The 16,318-nt window shown below is 41.9% G+C and overlaps 1 protein-coding gene across 7 annotated transcripts in view; it reads left to right on the plus strand.

The window, feature by feature from the left end:
* The window catches only part of RAD54L2 (RAD54 like 2), a 68,874-nt gene that overhangs the window by 1,575 nt on the left and 50,981 nt on the right, over positions 1-16,318 (plus strand). For 5 of the 7 annotated variants that reach the window (XM_053953654.1, XM_053953652.1, XM_053953659.1 and 2 more), the window contains one exon: positions 11,777-11,885. The exons of the other annotated variants lie outside the window; for them this stretch is intronic. The gene's annotated coding sequence lies outside the window, so the exon portion shown is untranslated. The remainder of the gene's footprint in view (positions 1-11,776; positions 11,886-16,318) is intronic. 7 annotated transcript variants of the gene reach the window in all.

Here is a 16,318-nt window from a genome sequence, read left to right on the forward strand (position 1 = left end):
AGCTGTTGTGGATGTGTGATATTTTCTACCTCGGAGTAAACACCACCTTCTCCCAAAAAGGCTCTGAATGTTTAGGCACTGGGTTCCACTTGTTCTGCACTTAGGGGTAACTTCTGTGCCTCCAGAATCTCTTGGAATTCCAGATGTGATACTCAAGGCTATTGCAGATCCTGGGTGGGAACCCGTGCTCTTGTGAGGAGATGAACCAAACAGCATGGATTTTGTCTCCTCTCAACAGTGGTTGCATTTTAGTGAAGATTTGAAAAGTATAACCTGACATAGTAAATCTGTAACAGGACATTGTGGTGTTCTCTGGGATCCAAGTTGACATTGTGGAATAATTCAGACTGGAAAGGGCCTCAAGAGGTGTCCAGTCCAACCTGCTGCTCAGAGTGGGATGTACACCAAGGTCAGACCAGGACTTTGTTCATTCAGGTCTCAAACCCTCCAAAGACAAAGGCTGGTCGGTTTCTGTGTCCTTGCTCTGGTGCTTGACTGTCCTCACCAGGAAAGACCTTTTCTCTAGGTCGGGTCACACCTGCACCACTGCAGTTTGTGTCTGATGTCCTGCTGTGTGCCCCTGTGCACAGATCCCCTGTGGGTCCAGCAGATCTGCTGTCAGCTCCCCAGGGCCTTTTCTTCTCCAGTCTGGATGTCCCACAGCCTCTCTTCACGTCTCTGAGCATCTTGGTAGCCCTCCACCAAACCCACTCTGGTTCATCAGTGCCTGGCATGTACTGGGGGTGCCCAGAGCTGCCTGTGGTGTTTGCAGTGGCTCTGAAAAGTGCTGAGTGCCAGGAGCCATGGTTTCCCTGGGTCAGGGTGGCTGTGCTCCTGCTGGTACAGCCCAGTGCTCTCACCATGTGTTGCATTTCCTGTGAGCAGGGATGTATTTGTAGCACTGATGTCTCTCACCCCCCTGCCACACAGCTCTGCAGAGAGTCTCGTTCATGTGCACACATACGTGTGTGAGTACACACATGTGTCACATCACACCCCCTGCAGCTCTGAGCAGTAGTTGTTCCATCCTTCTCCACATATTCCAGTTGTCACTAGTATGACTCTTGGCTCCCTGGCTCCCTTTGTTAAGTCTTCTGCTGTCACAGGTATCCTGTGTTCCCAGCTGAGAGGTCTGCCTGTTACTTTGCCTTCACTTTGTTTCTCAAGATTTTGTCCTTGGAAACACTTCTTTGAGATGTATCAAGTTACCGTGCTAGGAAGGGAGTGGCAGGCTTTCCCATGGGGATGGAGTTGAATCCCATGTGATCAAATCCAGAATGTAGCAATGCAGAAAGTGTGCTTTCAAATATGGTGGTTTATGGGTGTCACTTGAATGAAACAGTTGGGTACAAGGTTTTAAAGAATGCTGTTAGTTACCATGCAACAATGTTCCTGTAATTTCTCTGGGCTTGTTTCCATCAGGCGCCTAGAAGTTTTTGGGAGACAATACCCTGTGGGATAATATTCTCTCTAGCATAGTTTCTTATTTTAAAGCTAATTCTCCAGAACTTGGGTTCTGCAAAGGTTAAGTACTGTTTACTATTCCTAGATCCTTGGTACAGATATAGTTTAGAGACATGTTTTCTGCTTACACAAAATAATTTCTGCATTTTATTTACCTGATTGTTGAGTTAATTACAGCTGAACTTGTTTCAGAGAATGCTCATCTCAAGACAAGAATTTGTTGTGTTTAAGCAATATTTTAGCTATTTAAAAACAATTTATAGAGAGCTGGGGTTTCCCCTGCCACCCAAATCAGTGCTTACTGAGTACTGTTGCCAGCACAGAAGACGACTTGTGTAGAATCTGATATTTAGGTAATTTGAAACAATGAATGAAAATTTTGTTTCTTGTTAACTTTTAGAAACCTCACATTTAATTTTTAGGGCTTTAATGCTTATTAAGAAACAATCTTAAAGATGAAGGGGAATGATGAAATAATAAATAACCATTTGTTGTTTGAGAAAGGGACAGAATTAGCTGATGAAATCAAGTGTCATTATATCCTGGGAGAAGAAAGAAGGTAGAATTACAAGTAGCCATGAGAAGGTAAAATTTGTTGAACAGGCACCTTTAGGAGCTGGTTGAGTTTCTGAGAATATGGTGATATTGTTTTGTTGCTTGTTTTTTTTTTTTTAAGTCATCATGTTTTAAAATCAGCTTGCTGGTGGCATGACATTAGTTATTGATCAGTATTTTGTATGTGATATCCAGCAAATGCCAAGTGCACATTTGCTAATTGGTTTATCTGAAGTTGAAACAAGTTTTGAGGGGGAATAAAAAGATGAAAAAGTATATATTGCTTTCATTCATGCAGATATAAAACTGCATAAGAATATCAATAAGATTTGTTACTTTGAAACATATCTCAAGGTATAGAAAATAACCTTTCAGAAATTCTTAAAGGTCAGATGCACCATTGACTCAATTTATGCCTGATGTGGAGTAGCAGAATTTCTGTGCAGTCCTGTGAGCAAGGCTGATTCAGTGCTATTACAATCTCAGAGCAGCTGCAGTAATTGAAATCTTGCTCAGTGGTAATGCTGGAGTTGGGGTCAGTCTGACACCTCCAAAAATCTTGTGGCATTTCAAAGGTATCTGTGACTCACTTGAAGGGTTACATCCATCACTTAGACCTCATAGCAGCATTTTCAGTGTGCTCTAAAACCTGCAGGTAGGAGCAGTGATTTGAAGCCCTCTGGGGTGGCCTGTCAGCTTGTCCCAAAGCTGCTGTTCTGAGAATGTATCTGCAAGTTGAAATGCACAAAGAAAGAAAGGAAGAGTGATCCAAGTTTGGTGTTAGTGACAGTCAGTTATTCAAGCATCAGGAAAGATGTAAAGGCTGGTAGAGACTTGTCTGGAGGAAGTATTGATCCTGTGCTGGGGAAAAGTGCTGAATAACTTCATGATTGAAGATATCATTCAAAGATGCCAAAATTTTTAGGGGAAGACTTTCAGCCAGTTGCTTTGAAACAAGGCTGAAGAAATGTGTTAGATGCAATCAGTGCAGCTTGTGGTATAAACACAGAGTGCAGCATTCAAACCATACAAAACTGTGCCCTCTACTACTGCCCTAAATCCTAAGAGGAATTTCTGAGCTGCAAAGTGCAGTTACCATTTGCTTCTTGGACACCTATTTGAAGCAGAGGAGAGTTGATGAGATGAACTAGCTTCTTGCTGGTATGACTTAACTTACTCTCTCCTCCTTCTCTGCACGTGCACACACAATGGTACTGGTAGGAGCTAGCCAAGAATTAAACATATTAGCAAAATTTCTCTTCTGCCACTGTACCTGTTTCTATGCTGGTGGATGGCAGATAAGTAGAAACCCAAAGGTGGAAAAGCTCAACGTGCCCACGTGCTTTCCTGGGTTACAAATACATTGAAACTTAAACTGAACCAGGAGGACTTTGGTCGAGTCAAGTGCAAAACAACATGGTTTGTGTAAGAGAGGCACTAAACTTATAAAAGCAATTAAAGGGGTTTTGTAGTGATTTGGCAGAAAACTCTGGTGTTCTCTGTGGCAAACCAGCTTGATCTAATTAACAAAGAAGTGGAGCTATGCAAGGGCAGAATTGACTAACAAAAATGCAGAACCTGGGTGGTTCTCCTACAAACAAGGAATTTGTAGTGCAACCACAGGATGGGAAGTAATTGAAAGATAGTGGAAGTAACATAATTTTGACTTGTACTATCTTCTCTTCACAGTGAAAATTTTTATCCAGAATTCTTGTGAAGAGAACTTTTCTAGCCCAGCAGAACTATGGAAATGACATTTTAGAGATATAGTAATTCACCAAAGATTTTCTCCAGTTTCTCAAGTCTTACCCAGAACATCAGCATCAATGAAGTGTGGGTTATTATATTTGGATTTGTTGAATCCAGAATAAATAGGTTGTTAAAATGTATTGATTTTATGTGAATTGCTCTAGCAGTTTGTTGCTGATACAACAACAAGCAACCAAATCCCAAACTAAGCAAAATCCGTGGACCTGTCAAAGCCTGGAAGTGGCTAGTGGAGCACAGGTGCTCCAACTGCCTGCTGAGTCAACATGGAAAATGGAATGTTGCTCCAAAAGGAATTGATTGAGGAGGGCTGCTGGTGGGATTTACTCAAAATTAGTGAAGCAAAAGAGACTGTTACGTGGCTGGGGAGTAGCAGTGCTCTGGAAGATCAAAAAATTCTAATTAAATCTCTTGTATCAAACACATACTTACAAATGGGATTTGTGTGGTAATTGTATTCCCATGACTGCTTCAGTCAATGAGGGTGTTGTTGGGAAGTGAATCTTGTTCAACAGATACAGTTTCATGTATGATCTATGAGTCAACAACTGGATTAAAAACAGTGGATGTGGAAAATAGAATATGAATGGAGGATTTTTTCAGGGATTGATAGTAGGTCCAGAGCTTTGTAGTATTTTTGTCAGTGGCCCGGAAGAAAACATGAAATTAGAGCTATTCAAATTTGTGGATTATGTAAAGGTTGTGCCTGAGTGCTGAAGCATGAAGAAGGAACAGCAGCTGTACAGTGTCCTCTGAATTGTTTGGATAACTGGGTTTAATATGGCCAAATGTTTGTATAGAGCTGGAGCATGTTATGGGAAAGACTGGAGGCTATAGGTTTAGAATACAGAATTGTGCTTCCAGAAACCAGTGACCTTGGAAAGGATGGCAGGAGAAGAGCAGATATATGGCAGTGTGTCCTCAGAGCTTAAAATAAGCTAATTAATTTTTAAAATACTAACGTACATTCATAATAACAGGAAATACTGAATGAGGACAGAGAGGTGAAATCAGTTGCAGAGAATTTTGACAAGGTTTAATGTTGGTGTTTTCAAAGAGATGTTCAAAGACAAGAAAGATGTAATGTTCAATGTTATTTGAGGGATTAAACTGCCCATTATAAAACTTTTTCTTGAACTGCTCAATTGGTTTAGCGTATCACAAGGTATTTAAAAGTATCTCAATGTTCTTTGGGCAGAATAGGCTGTGTACCAAAGGGCTCTTTAATTTAGTGGAAAAAGATACAATAGCAGCCAGTGCCTGGAAGTTAAAAAGTTTGTTTCAAATTAGGAAAAAGGCACAGATTGTTAACAGTGAATGTGATCAACCACTGAAGACATTAGGAAGATGCTTGTAAGTATTAAGGAAAATTAGGATGTCTCCATCTCTCGAAGTCATCAAGTCAGGTGGAGTATCCTTTGGAAGATGTGGGTGAGGAAATGCACTATAAATGTACGTGTGTACCTGCCACCATACAAGTGCTGGGGCATTGGCACTTGCTAAACAGATCTCACCCAGTGTTCAGACTCTTGCAGCACGTGCTAGAGTCAGTCAGAGGATCTGGTAGAGGTAGTTGTTCTCTTACAGCATGCTTTTAAATCTATTAAGTGTATATTTTCTCTTGAGGGAGTAAATGTTCTTGTATGCCGATGTATTTAAATGAGATCAAATATTTGTGATCTCTTTTTTTGGGAAGCACTGTCATTTTGGTGATGGGGGGAGGAAGGGGCTCTGTATGTGGAAGGACAGGCGTGGCTGTTTCATTTCCTGAAGAGGTTGGAATATCTTCCCAGTGTTTTTCCTCAAAAAAAAAAATCTTGTAATGTGCTCTGAAGAGGTTTACTCCAGTAGTGAGTAGTCTTTACATTCTGTAGAAATTGTTTTTTCATTGGGGGAAGAAATTGGATGTGCTCTTGCTGGCAGAGGTAGCTGGGTGTGGATGCATAAGGATGTTGTGCCTTGTGTGTCTCTGGTAGTATGAAATCAGTGTGTCCCTTGTTCACCAGAGGAATGGTTTCTGTGTTCTGTCTGCCAAAGCAGTGAAGGATGGAGAGAGGAAAAATCCATGGGTCCTCTCCTGCCTTGGCCATTAGGGAGATTACTGGTTGTCTGTGGCTTCTCTGTGCACAGTTGTTTGGGATGTTTACCTAAACCCTTCTGGAAGTACAATGGAAACAAATCTGGCTGTGAGAGCAGCTTGTGCCTGGTAGGCACCTTTCCAGACATCCTGATCCTTTCCCCATCACAGGACGGGTGCATGCCCAGTCATGTGTCAGAGCAAGGGCCGTGGGAAATGCAGGAGCTGGATGCTCTGCTCGTGGCAGATTGTCCTGGATGGCCTTTCCCCAGCTACTCCCTCGACTTCAGCAGGGAATGTGTGCCTACACCAGCAGCCCTTGTGCAGAAGGGATGTTCCAGCAAGCATCAGATGTAATCTGACTGTTCAGGACATCTGGGTTTGGGGAAGGGTCAGCACTGTAAGAAGTGACTTCTTTTATCACTGAAAGAGGCTGTCCTGCTGAAAGAAGCTACCTTCTTGGACCATTTTCCAGCCAAGTGTTACCTTTTCCCCTCTAATACTTATTATTTTGGCAAAGTCTTGTATTCTTTTTTTTTTTTTGCACTCCTGAGCTGGTCTGTGCAGGAAGACTTAGAGGCAAATCCTTCTGTTGACGGAAGTTGTTTATCTTTCAATTTCCTTGCAGCTTGGAGGGGGTGTGTCTCCTCTGCATTTCTTGCTCTCCTTTCTGTTATCTCGTCTGACCCATTTTGCTGACAAAGAGAAGGAAGGCAGTGAAGAGAGACAGAAGTGGTTATAAGTAAACAGTTTCTTTACCTTCCCTCACTCCCTGCAATGATCTGCTGGCTTCTCTTTGCAGTTGCTTTATGGCAGAGAAGATTGAAGGTGAACAGAGTTAATTGTCTGGGAGTCTGTATAAGATTTTGGGGATTGGAGGAGATTTTAGAACTCGGGAGATAAGGATTTCAGTTTTTTTTATTTCATTTGGTCTTAATGTGCTGGAACTCCTCCTGTATCCTATATCAGACAGATATCTTTCTCATGGTTGCTGAGGGGACCTGTCACTTCTCACTTTTATCTATACTTGGCTGTGACATTATTTAGTATAAGCTATTGAATGTGAAAAAGTTTACCTGTGGCCTGGCTCAGAAAATTGAGACCAACAGCAGCAGTCTCTGGAGTGGCAACTGCATTCCTATAAGAAAAAAGGATGAGAGGAGACTTTGAGGACCTCATGCCAAAGGTGTTTATGCCTTCTTGAACAGTTTGGGTGAAGTTGAGTGAAACAAACACAAAGCAAACACAGAGTATGTGCATGAGAGGCTACATACACCCATATGTATTTTTGGCCAGATCCCCACAGTGGCTTTTGGGTTGCATTTTGGGGAAAGGTTCTAGGACAGCCCAGGAATATCTACTTGTCCCAGACATAATAAGATACAACAAGAAAATGAAGAGAGGCAGAGTGCTAAAGAAAGTGATTCTCTTATTCAAGTACAAAAAATCAGCCCTTGATCTTGGGAAGGGGGGGAGTCATCATGGCCAAAGTAAATTCCTCTCATGAGGTTCAAGAAATTACCCATTTGTTCTCGTGGTACAGATTGCATCACTTCCATTTGTCACCCCATAGAGGTGTTCCCTTAACATGTCCCCCTTATCCTGCCTTTTCTGGTGCCCACGTGTAGTTGGAAGGACCTGTTTACAGAGGCTCTCACTAAAGATGCTGCATGCTAAGGATTTACATAAGGAGGTGTATTTTGCTTTGAGCTTTGGGCAGTTTAAGAGTATTTGCTGTGGGGAGAGAGATGTACACAGCAAGGGTGTCTGACTGCATGATAATACTTTATGATACTTCTGTGCTTTGAATGGCAATTGCATTGGTTTTGAATTGAAGAAATCCAGCAAAATATAGATCAGAACCGGTTTACACAAACCACATAGTGATGCCTTGACTACTCAAAGAAAGAGACAATTGAGAAGATTATCTCACCTTGGCTACATGCACCATCATTTGGGTTGGAGTTTTGAAGGCAAGGAAGCTTTGTCACAAGGACCATCTCACTTTCTCAAATAGAAATGCTGTCTGTGCCCTGCACTGGAGCAGTATCTGGCTGCTTAGAACATGGCCTTGGTGACAGTGACTCTAGCTTGATCAGCCCATACCCAGGGCTGCATGTTTTCACCCTCTCACTGTTTTTTTTTTCCCTCTTTGTGCCCACACAGCTGTTCATGCAAGTTTGTGGTAGATCACATTTGGGAACTGAATTTTGTTTCCAGGTAGGTTTTCAGCTGAATCAGACTGCTGTCCAGCCATGCAGAGGGGTTGTGCTGGCACGGTGTGGGAGCAGTGTGTGAGTCGGGAAAAGAGCAGCTGCTGCAGAAAATGTGTCCGAGGTCTGGGAGGCTGCAGTCAGCAAGAGGGAAAATGGGTAATTTAATCAAGGCCAAATGTTTATTACCCTTCTGGTGCTTGTGAAATCTGAAAACTCTCTGTCAGTGTCAAGGCACATCTCTGTCTCTTTAATTGGTGGGTTTAACATCAGGGTTTGTTTGCCATCTTCTGTTTAGTGTGCTCTTTTATTCAGTCTTTGCATTTATTATTTGCATCACTCACTGATGGAAACAAAGGAACAGCATTGCCAGTGTAATTTAACTGCCCAGAGGTTTGTTTACTCTTGCAGCATTGCTGCTTAACACTTGTGTGAAAAGGCAGCTGGCTGTGGCTTCTCCTTTCCCAAAGTAGTGCAAATGCTGAATATTCCTTCCTTAAAACAAGTGCCCGGGTTATGGAATGCACCTCAGCAACCAAACACAAGCTTCCGGGCATAGGAAGTAAGGAAAATGAGCTTGCTTTTGTAGGGGATGTTGGGGTGGAGGAGATAGCAGGAACAAAGAATATTTTCTTAAATTGAGAAGTTGTTGTAGGAGTGGTGACATCAGTTGGATTTTAAGTTCCTTGTCTGTAGGTGTCAAGGAATTTAGGGAACAGGACCAAGAAATAAACCTTACAAGACCAGTGCCTTTTTGTGCTTAGCTATGAAGTGTAACACAGGCTCTAAATAGGGAGCAACAGTTGCCTTGAAAACTGGGTGTCAGGGTGATTGTTGCATGGAATAGAGAAGATTTGGAAATGAGGGAGTGTGTTTGAGATCAGATATTTGGGGAAAAGCTGTTATCCCAGAAGAGATTTTTTTTCCCTGATTTTTCCCTCAGTCTTGGTATGTGGTCCTCTTATCTCTGGAGAAGAATTTCCTCAGGAAGCTTTTTTTTTTTTTTGGTGGAGGGGAGCTCTTAATTCTGGACAATGCATAGTAAGAGTCACCCTAGCCAGCATTTTTAAGTTTCTGTCAACTGTAACTTCACATCCTGTTCTCCAATGAATGGGAATAGTTCAGGTCTGTGATCTGAATTTGTTTAATTTATAGTGACAATAGTCAACTGCTTGAGAGAAGACCCAGATAATGAGTAGAGAACACTGGAGAAGTGGGCGATCTGCTTAGTCATACAGGCTCTGTAGAAAAATGCATTTTTTCCCCTCCCTTACAAAAAAATTGTTTAGAGGTGCCTTTTTCTTCCTCCTGTACTTACCATAGCACTCACAAAAAGCAAGAGAGGAGATCTTATATTTCAATTAAATTCATACTTCTGGTCAGAGAAATGCTTATTTTAACAGAATGAGATAACCTGCCTCTTCGTGAACATCTATCCCTTTATTGTGATGAGAAAGTTTTTAACTTCTATCATCTGCCTCCTTCATTCCTAGCAAGGGGACAGCTATGAATGAAGTTGATTGAGATTTTACAGCATTGCCAGTAAATCTCCTTTGGAAGTGCAATGTAATTAGTTTTCTCTGTTAAAGAATGCTGTTAACTGTACCCAAAATCTCCCATCAAGATAAGAGCTATAGTTACAAAAATTTCTTATTTCAATCCAAATCAATAATAGTCAAGAATTTCTCCAATTAGATAAATGAGCAAGTTCAGTTAAATGACTGGGCAAAAAAACTGGCCAAGCCCAGAGTAGTGGAGAATGGTGCCACATCCAGCTGGACAGTAGTGGGGTTCCCCAGAGTTTGGGGTCACACCTATTTAGTATCTCACCTGAATGAGGGGATCGAGGGCACCGTCACTAAGTGTGCAGGTGACACCAGTTTGGGCAGGAGTGTTGGCCTCCTGGAGGGCAGGAAGGCCACAACAACCCCCTGCAGCACTACAGGCTGGGACAGAGGGTCTGGAAAGCTGTCTGGCAGGAAAGGACCTGGGGTGCTGGCCAGCAGTGGCTGAACATGAGCCCAGGTGGCCAAGGAGATCAATGGCACCTGGCTTGTACCAGCACTGGTGTGACCAGCAGGACCAGGGCAGTGACTGTGCCCTGTGCTGGGCACTGGTGGGGCACCTCAAATCCTGGACTGAGTTTTGGGCTCCTCATGACAAGAAAAACATTGAGATGCTGGAGCTTCTCCAGAGAAGGGGACGAAGCTGGGGAAGGGTCTGGAGCACAAGTCAGATGAGGAGCAGCTGAGGGGGCTCAGCCTGGAGAAAAGGAGGCTCAGGAGTGACCTTACTGCCCTGTCCAACTCCCTGAGAGGAGGCTGTAGCCAGGTGGGGGTTGGTCTCTTCTCTCAAGGAACAAGCAACAGGATAAGAGAAAATGGTCTCAGGTTGTGCCAGGGAGGTTTAGATTGGATATTAGGCAAGATTTCTTCATTGGAAGTGTTGTCAAGCATCAGAACAGGCTTTTCGGGGAAGTGGTGAGGTCACCAGCCCTGGAGGGATTTAAAAGGTGCGTCAGTGTGGCACCTGGAGACATGGCTGAGTGGTGAACTTGACGGTGCTGGGTTAGTGGTTGGACTCTATGATCTTAGAGCTCTTTTCCAACTCAAACAGTTCTATGATTCAAGACTAATAATTCAGTAATCTAACTAATAATTGAAAAAGAGGGGAGGTAAATAGTGGTGAGGCAAAACATTCCATTCCTGTTGTATTTGGGGAGGTAACAGCATCTGAGTGTAGGGATGGTGCCTTCTTACGACACATGGTTGCCTTCATTTGGGATGGTAACAAGTCAAAGGACACGAGAAGACCTGGCTTTCCTGCTGTTCCCTCTGTTCTTGCTTACTGGGCACGGCTGCCAGTCAGGCAGAATTTGCAAACTCTAAATGAGCTTTGATAGAAGAAGTGGTCATATGGGGAAAGCACTTGACTGAGACTTGCTCTTAACTTTGAGAGAAAAAATACCCAGAAGCTTGTGAGTTTAGGCTGCATCACAGCCAAATGCTCCTTGTCATTCTGCTTCTGAATCTTGGAAATGTAACATTTTGGATTCTGTGTGGGTATGAATATACAGTATTGTGTGTTTGGTAAGAACAAGTACTGCAAAAAACATTGCTAGCATTTACAAAAGTTAAGTCAATTTATACGCTTGGGAGGTAGTGACATTTTTACTCTAAAAGAGCTATGTTTGGTAGCCAGCAGCTACTTCTCTGGATGGTTGTTGTGGTGCTTATTTGTCATACTGTGTTTTACAGTAATTTGTTAATATGTCCCTTTTCAGTGGCTCCTTCCTGGCTTAACACTGTGTATGCTTGTGCTGGTTGGTAGCTAATATCCTGTTTAGCATGAACTGGGACAGGACAGTTGGATTTGTTTACCAAAAGGGTATGGTGTCCCTCAGGATGTATTATCTTCCTGCTAATATTTGTATATCTCCTTAGCCCAGCTTGCATTGTGCTGCTTTTAAAGCTCTTTTGGAAGTAAACTCCAGTATGTAGAGTCGTATACTCAGAATTTTAAAAGCTAAACATATAATATGCATATCATGAGACTCATAGCTCTATTTCTTTTGTGAAATAATATTTATTATCTCCATTGGGGTCATTTTAGTGTGTATCCAAACGATCCCCTCAGCAATGTGTTGGGCTATTTGTGCTCTGTGGGGAGAAAAAGTAAGCTGCATTCTTTTCCCTTTCAGGCCTGTCCAAACCATTGGGAAGTTTTCAGCCAGCAAAGCAGAACCAAAGTGCTGCTTCCATTACTAAGGACAGAACCACAGGAGACTCTTTCATCCAGTTGCTTTCCATGTGAGCTGCCTATAGTGTCAGTGTTATTAAAGCAGATGTATTTGTGCAGGATAGATAAGGATCAGTGTGTTTCATTTTGACCTGTTTAATCGGCAAGGCAAAAATCAAGAGGTTTTGGTTACTTTGTTCTCAAAACTAGCAGAAAAATGGCACTTAAATACTAAGTTTTTCCACCACTGTTCAATGTTGCAGGGAGGGAATGACTCTGAAAGAAATTTATGACCGTTTTTAATCCTTTAATGGATTTTTAATCTACATTGGAATCCAATAAAAATTAGTTCAATGTCTGCTTGGCAGCAAATTGGGTCTAACATATGCTAATTGTCGTATCACATGAGTTCAAAACTGTTTATTTCCATTTCCTCCTACTTCAGGATTTTTTGGTTTTCCTCTTGTTTTTGCTCATGTTCAAGTTGCTTTGGTAAACTGTAGGTGGCATAAGTAATACTTCCTCATCCCTGGTGTAATTATCACTGCTGGAGGTGGGGTAGGGAATAAAGAGGAACAAACCTTTGTGGAATACTTCCTTTTTCTATAACTACATAAACCTGAACCTCAGATTTTAAGTCCAGTTTTGAAGAGGCAGAAGGATGAGGCATGAAAAGCAAGCTCCCAGACCTGTGTGATTCTTTGTGCTGACATGCAGACCTATGGCCCAAGGCAGAGTTAAGTTGTGGTGACTTTGTGGTCTGGTGATGCCAGTGTGTGATGTGACTGTTTCACAGGGGGTGGTGGGCTGCCCTGGGCTGCTGCTGACGGGAAAACTCATTTCCTGAGCAGGGACACAGCTGAAGGCAGTGAATCATTCCCCTGCAAGGAAATGTGCATCTCTGGGAGGCAAAGAGAGGAGTGTGTGCGGATGGGGTGATACTGGGAAAATGGGATAAAATTAGACCTTTTAACATTTGGAAAAATTGCAATTTTCCTCATCCTGAAAGATGAAAATGTTGTTTATGAGCTATCCCAGTCTGTTTCTGAGGGATACCCTTCAAGGAGGTGAGCCATAATGTTAGCATAGCTCAATGACCAAAGCCACAGCTTGCCTTCGAAGAGTGTCAGTGACTGATCTTTCCTTGCGAGGGGAATAGCTCCATGCCTCTTCACTCCTCTCTGTTCCACTGCTTCTGTTTATATAATTTAGTCTTGATTTATTACATAACTTCTTCTCTGGCACCTATGTATGACAAGAGCTTAAATTCCAGAGGGATCTTCCAGTTATCTCTATCTTTCCTGCTTGGGAATTGGCTCACATCTTGACATAGTTTGGGTGTTCACGAAGAGGAGGCTTGGCACACCTCTCCCATGAGCTGACTTTTCAAACTTATCTTTTGGAATTTGAGAATGGTTATCATTAATGCAAGGTAGGCGAGTCTTTCCCAAATTAATCTGCTGTATAAAATGTATTGAATGTAATTTGGAATCCTGACACACTGTGCCCTACTATTGAGTTTTCCCTACCATTTGAAATATTTTCTTAGGGTTTTACTCTTTACACAGGTCTTGGTTGTTTTTTCTATAGCTGTAGCAGCATGGGCAAAACATGTAAAAACACACTCAAAAGTGGCTTTTATATTGAAATGCTGTTTGCTTTGAAAAAAACAGTGATCAGGGAAGGAGAGTTTCCTTTAGCAGGTAATGAAAGTGCCATTTATATAGAATTTGACAAAGCTAAACCATAGATGGAGATTCTGTGAAGAGAATTTTTTTTGTTGTTTTGTGATGGTGTTAGTCCAGATGTCAGTAATTACTGATCACAAATTACTGAATTACAGTAATTACTGAAGCAAAACTGATCACATGCTTCTTACTTCAGGTAGCCTGAACTTTTATGCAGTAACAAACAAATTGTTCTTCTATGATGGTTCACTGGTGGGGACATTTTGAGTATTTGAAAGGAGAGAGTTGACTTACAGGAAGTCAGTTTCTGCTTTAATATGATTAAACAAAATTGTCCTTAGAAGCAACGCATCAGTGATTAGGCAAATAATTATATACCTAAATACAAACACAAAAACATTTGCCCATTTCTGCTGGCTGTGTCCAGAGGTGAAGAACCTCACAAGTTCTGGGGGGAAGGGAGTGCTGGCATCTTATGGAGAGTTCAAGGTGTCTTTAAGGATCACAAAACATTGTCACTGCCAGCAGTAGGGTGTTCCCACTTCTCTCCCGAGGTGCAGGAGAGGAGGACCCTGTGGCTGGGCAGCTCCCACAGCAGGTGATGGATGCTCAGGTTGTGTAAGGAGCTGCGGATGCTGCCATTGACTCACGCTGGCTCTTTTTGTTCAGATCGCAGTGGGAGCCAGGCCTTATGTAATGTTCATTGTCACATTCTCAGTGCCAGCACTGTCATGTCAGCAAAGGAGAAGGATTAGCTCTCCCTTTTCTTCCTTTATGGGTTGATTTTATGGTTTTCTGGGGTTTTTTTTGGGTTTTTGTTTTGTTTGTTTGGTTGGTTTGGTTTGTTTTTTCTTTTTTTTTCATTTCTCCTACCCTTTCTTGCAGCAGCTTTTGTTGTTCATGTTGTCAGGGAACAACCAGTTTCAGGCTGGTTTTAGTTTTGTGGTGCCTTTTAGGAGGGAAATTGTTAGCCTGGAGAGAGTAAAAGAGCAGGTCCTGCAACTCTCTCAAAAGTGATATATGGATGTGTTTCTAAAAGCAGTCTGTTATTTTTTTTCTTACAGTTCCTGTTCCCCACAAATCACAGTGGGCTCCTTAATACTCACATGCAATGTGGTTGAAGACTAGATCCATTGTCCAATATTTATGTGGAGTGGGGAGAAGCACACTTACCTTCCTCAGAAGGGTGGTCCAGGACAAGCAGACGCTCCCCAATTTATGATTTCACAGGCTGCTTCTTTTTCCTTCAGTTTAATATTCCTGTGGAGAACACATCAGTTAGAGGGGATCAATGCTACTTAGTTTGTTTGTGATTTGAACAAGATAAAATGAAGGAAGAGAATTGTTTTCTTCCTTCCCAGCCAGCAGCCTGTGGCCACCAGTTAGCTGTGAGTCACAGCAGAGAAACTGCATAGCTGGAGTCTCAACAGTCTTAGGCTGCAAAGGAAAAAGGGATTTAAATCATGAAGTAATCAATTAAGGATGGCTTTAAATGCTACTTGGGGCGAATAAGTTGCTTTTGATTTTTCAGTAAACACTTCTTTGCTTTGTTTAAAGCATATAGGGTCTGCTGGACCAGTATAGTAAAACTGTTGGGTCCTTTTTGAAATAATATTTATCCTTTTAGTGATTCATCCAACACCATTTTTTACATAATCATTTAATAGGGGTTTTAATATGTTGCTTAATGTAAATTAGAGAAATTCAAGTGTTCATTAGAATCAAACTGTTCAAAACCACTGATTTCAGGTTTATTTCTTACTAGATTTTTAAGTGGGACAGAGAAATATTAATTGTTATTTTGCAATAACATTGCAAGTTATCACTTGCAAACTGTTACAAGACTTTGTCATAGAGAAGCTTAAGCTCATAGTTCCTTTACTTATGCATTTGTGTGCTTTATAGTAATGTTCTGCTAGATACTGAAGGCTGCCTATGAGGTACCAAAATGGTGCTAGTAGTAGTCTAACACACAGATGAGATTTCCCCTGAGGAACCAGCAGTTACCTTCATGCACATCCAGTTTGGAGTGTTTGTGTATTAAGAGCAATATTATAGTCCCAACCAACCATTTTACTCTTTTACTGCCAAACAAAAAAGAAAAACATAAAAGGAAATTATTATTGCCATAAAACATGACTGTGTAACAAACAGTGAAGAGTGTTATGCAGTACAGACTTGGAAATATCTGTTTTTATTAAACTGTCTGTGCAAATCTTCTTGTGATTTGCCAGGGTGCTTGATCCTGTTTCTATGGCCTGGCACCACAATGGCCAGTGTGAAGTCTTGGTTACAAAACAGGCTTTAAGGGACAAATCTTGATGAGTCCCAGATATTGGGCTTGGCTAGAGGTTGGAGAGGTGATGGAATCCTCTTTACTGTTCAGCACTGGAGCAGCATTAGTGTTAAACCTGCCCTTTCTGGAGGGATTTGTATGGGATGGTTGTGTACTCAGGAATGAGCATGTCCTGTGCCTAAATCACTTGTGTTGTAGTGGGCAAAGAGCTTCTGTAAAGTCACTTTGGCTTTTCTGGCTTTCTATAAGTACAGGGGAACCCTGCTCCTTCTCCTCAAGTGAGGAAGGACTCTATTCTGCCTTGTCCTGCGTCCTTGCTTTTTACTCTATGGTATCTGTAATAGTTAATTAAATAATGGTTTAGTATTTACAGTGCTAGTGGATCCTCTGATGAAAGTGATGTACAGGAATGCCCTAAGTCCCCACAATCCCTTGATGATTGCTGTTTCACTTAACAGTTTGGCTCATGGCACACACAACCCTGCTGTGAACAACTATCGTGTAGAAGGGGGAAAGTTGC

The sequence above is a fragment of the Vidua chalybeata genome, chromosome 12, assembly GCF_026979565.1.
Source record: "Vidua chalybeata isolate OUT-0048 chromosome 12, bVidCha1 merged haplotype, whole genome shotgun sequence".
NCBI classification, from domain to species: Eukaryota; Metazoa; Chordata; class Aves; order Passeriformes; family Viduidae; genus Vidua; species Vidua chalybeata.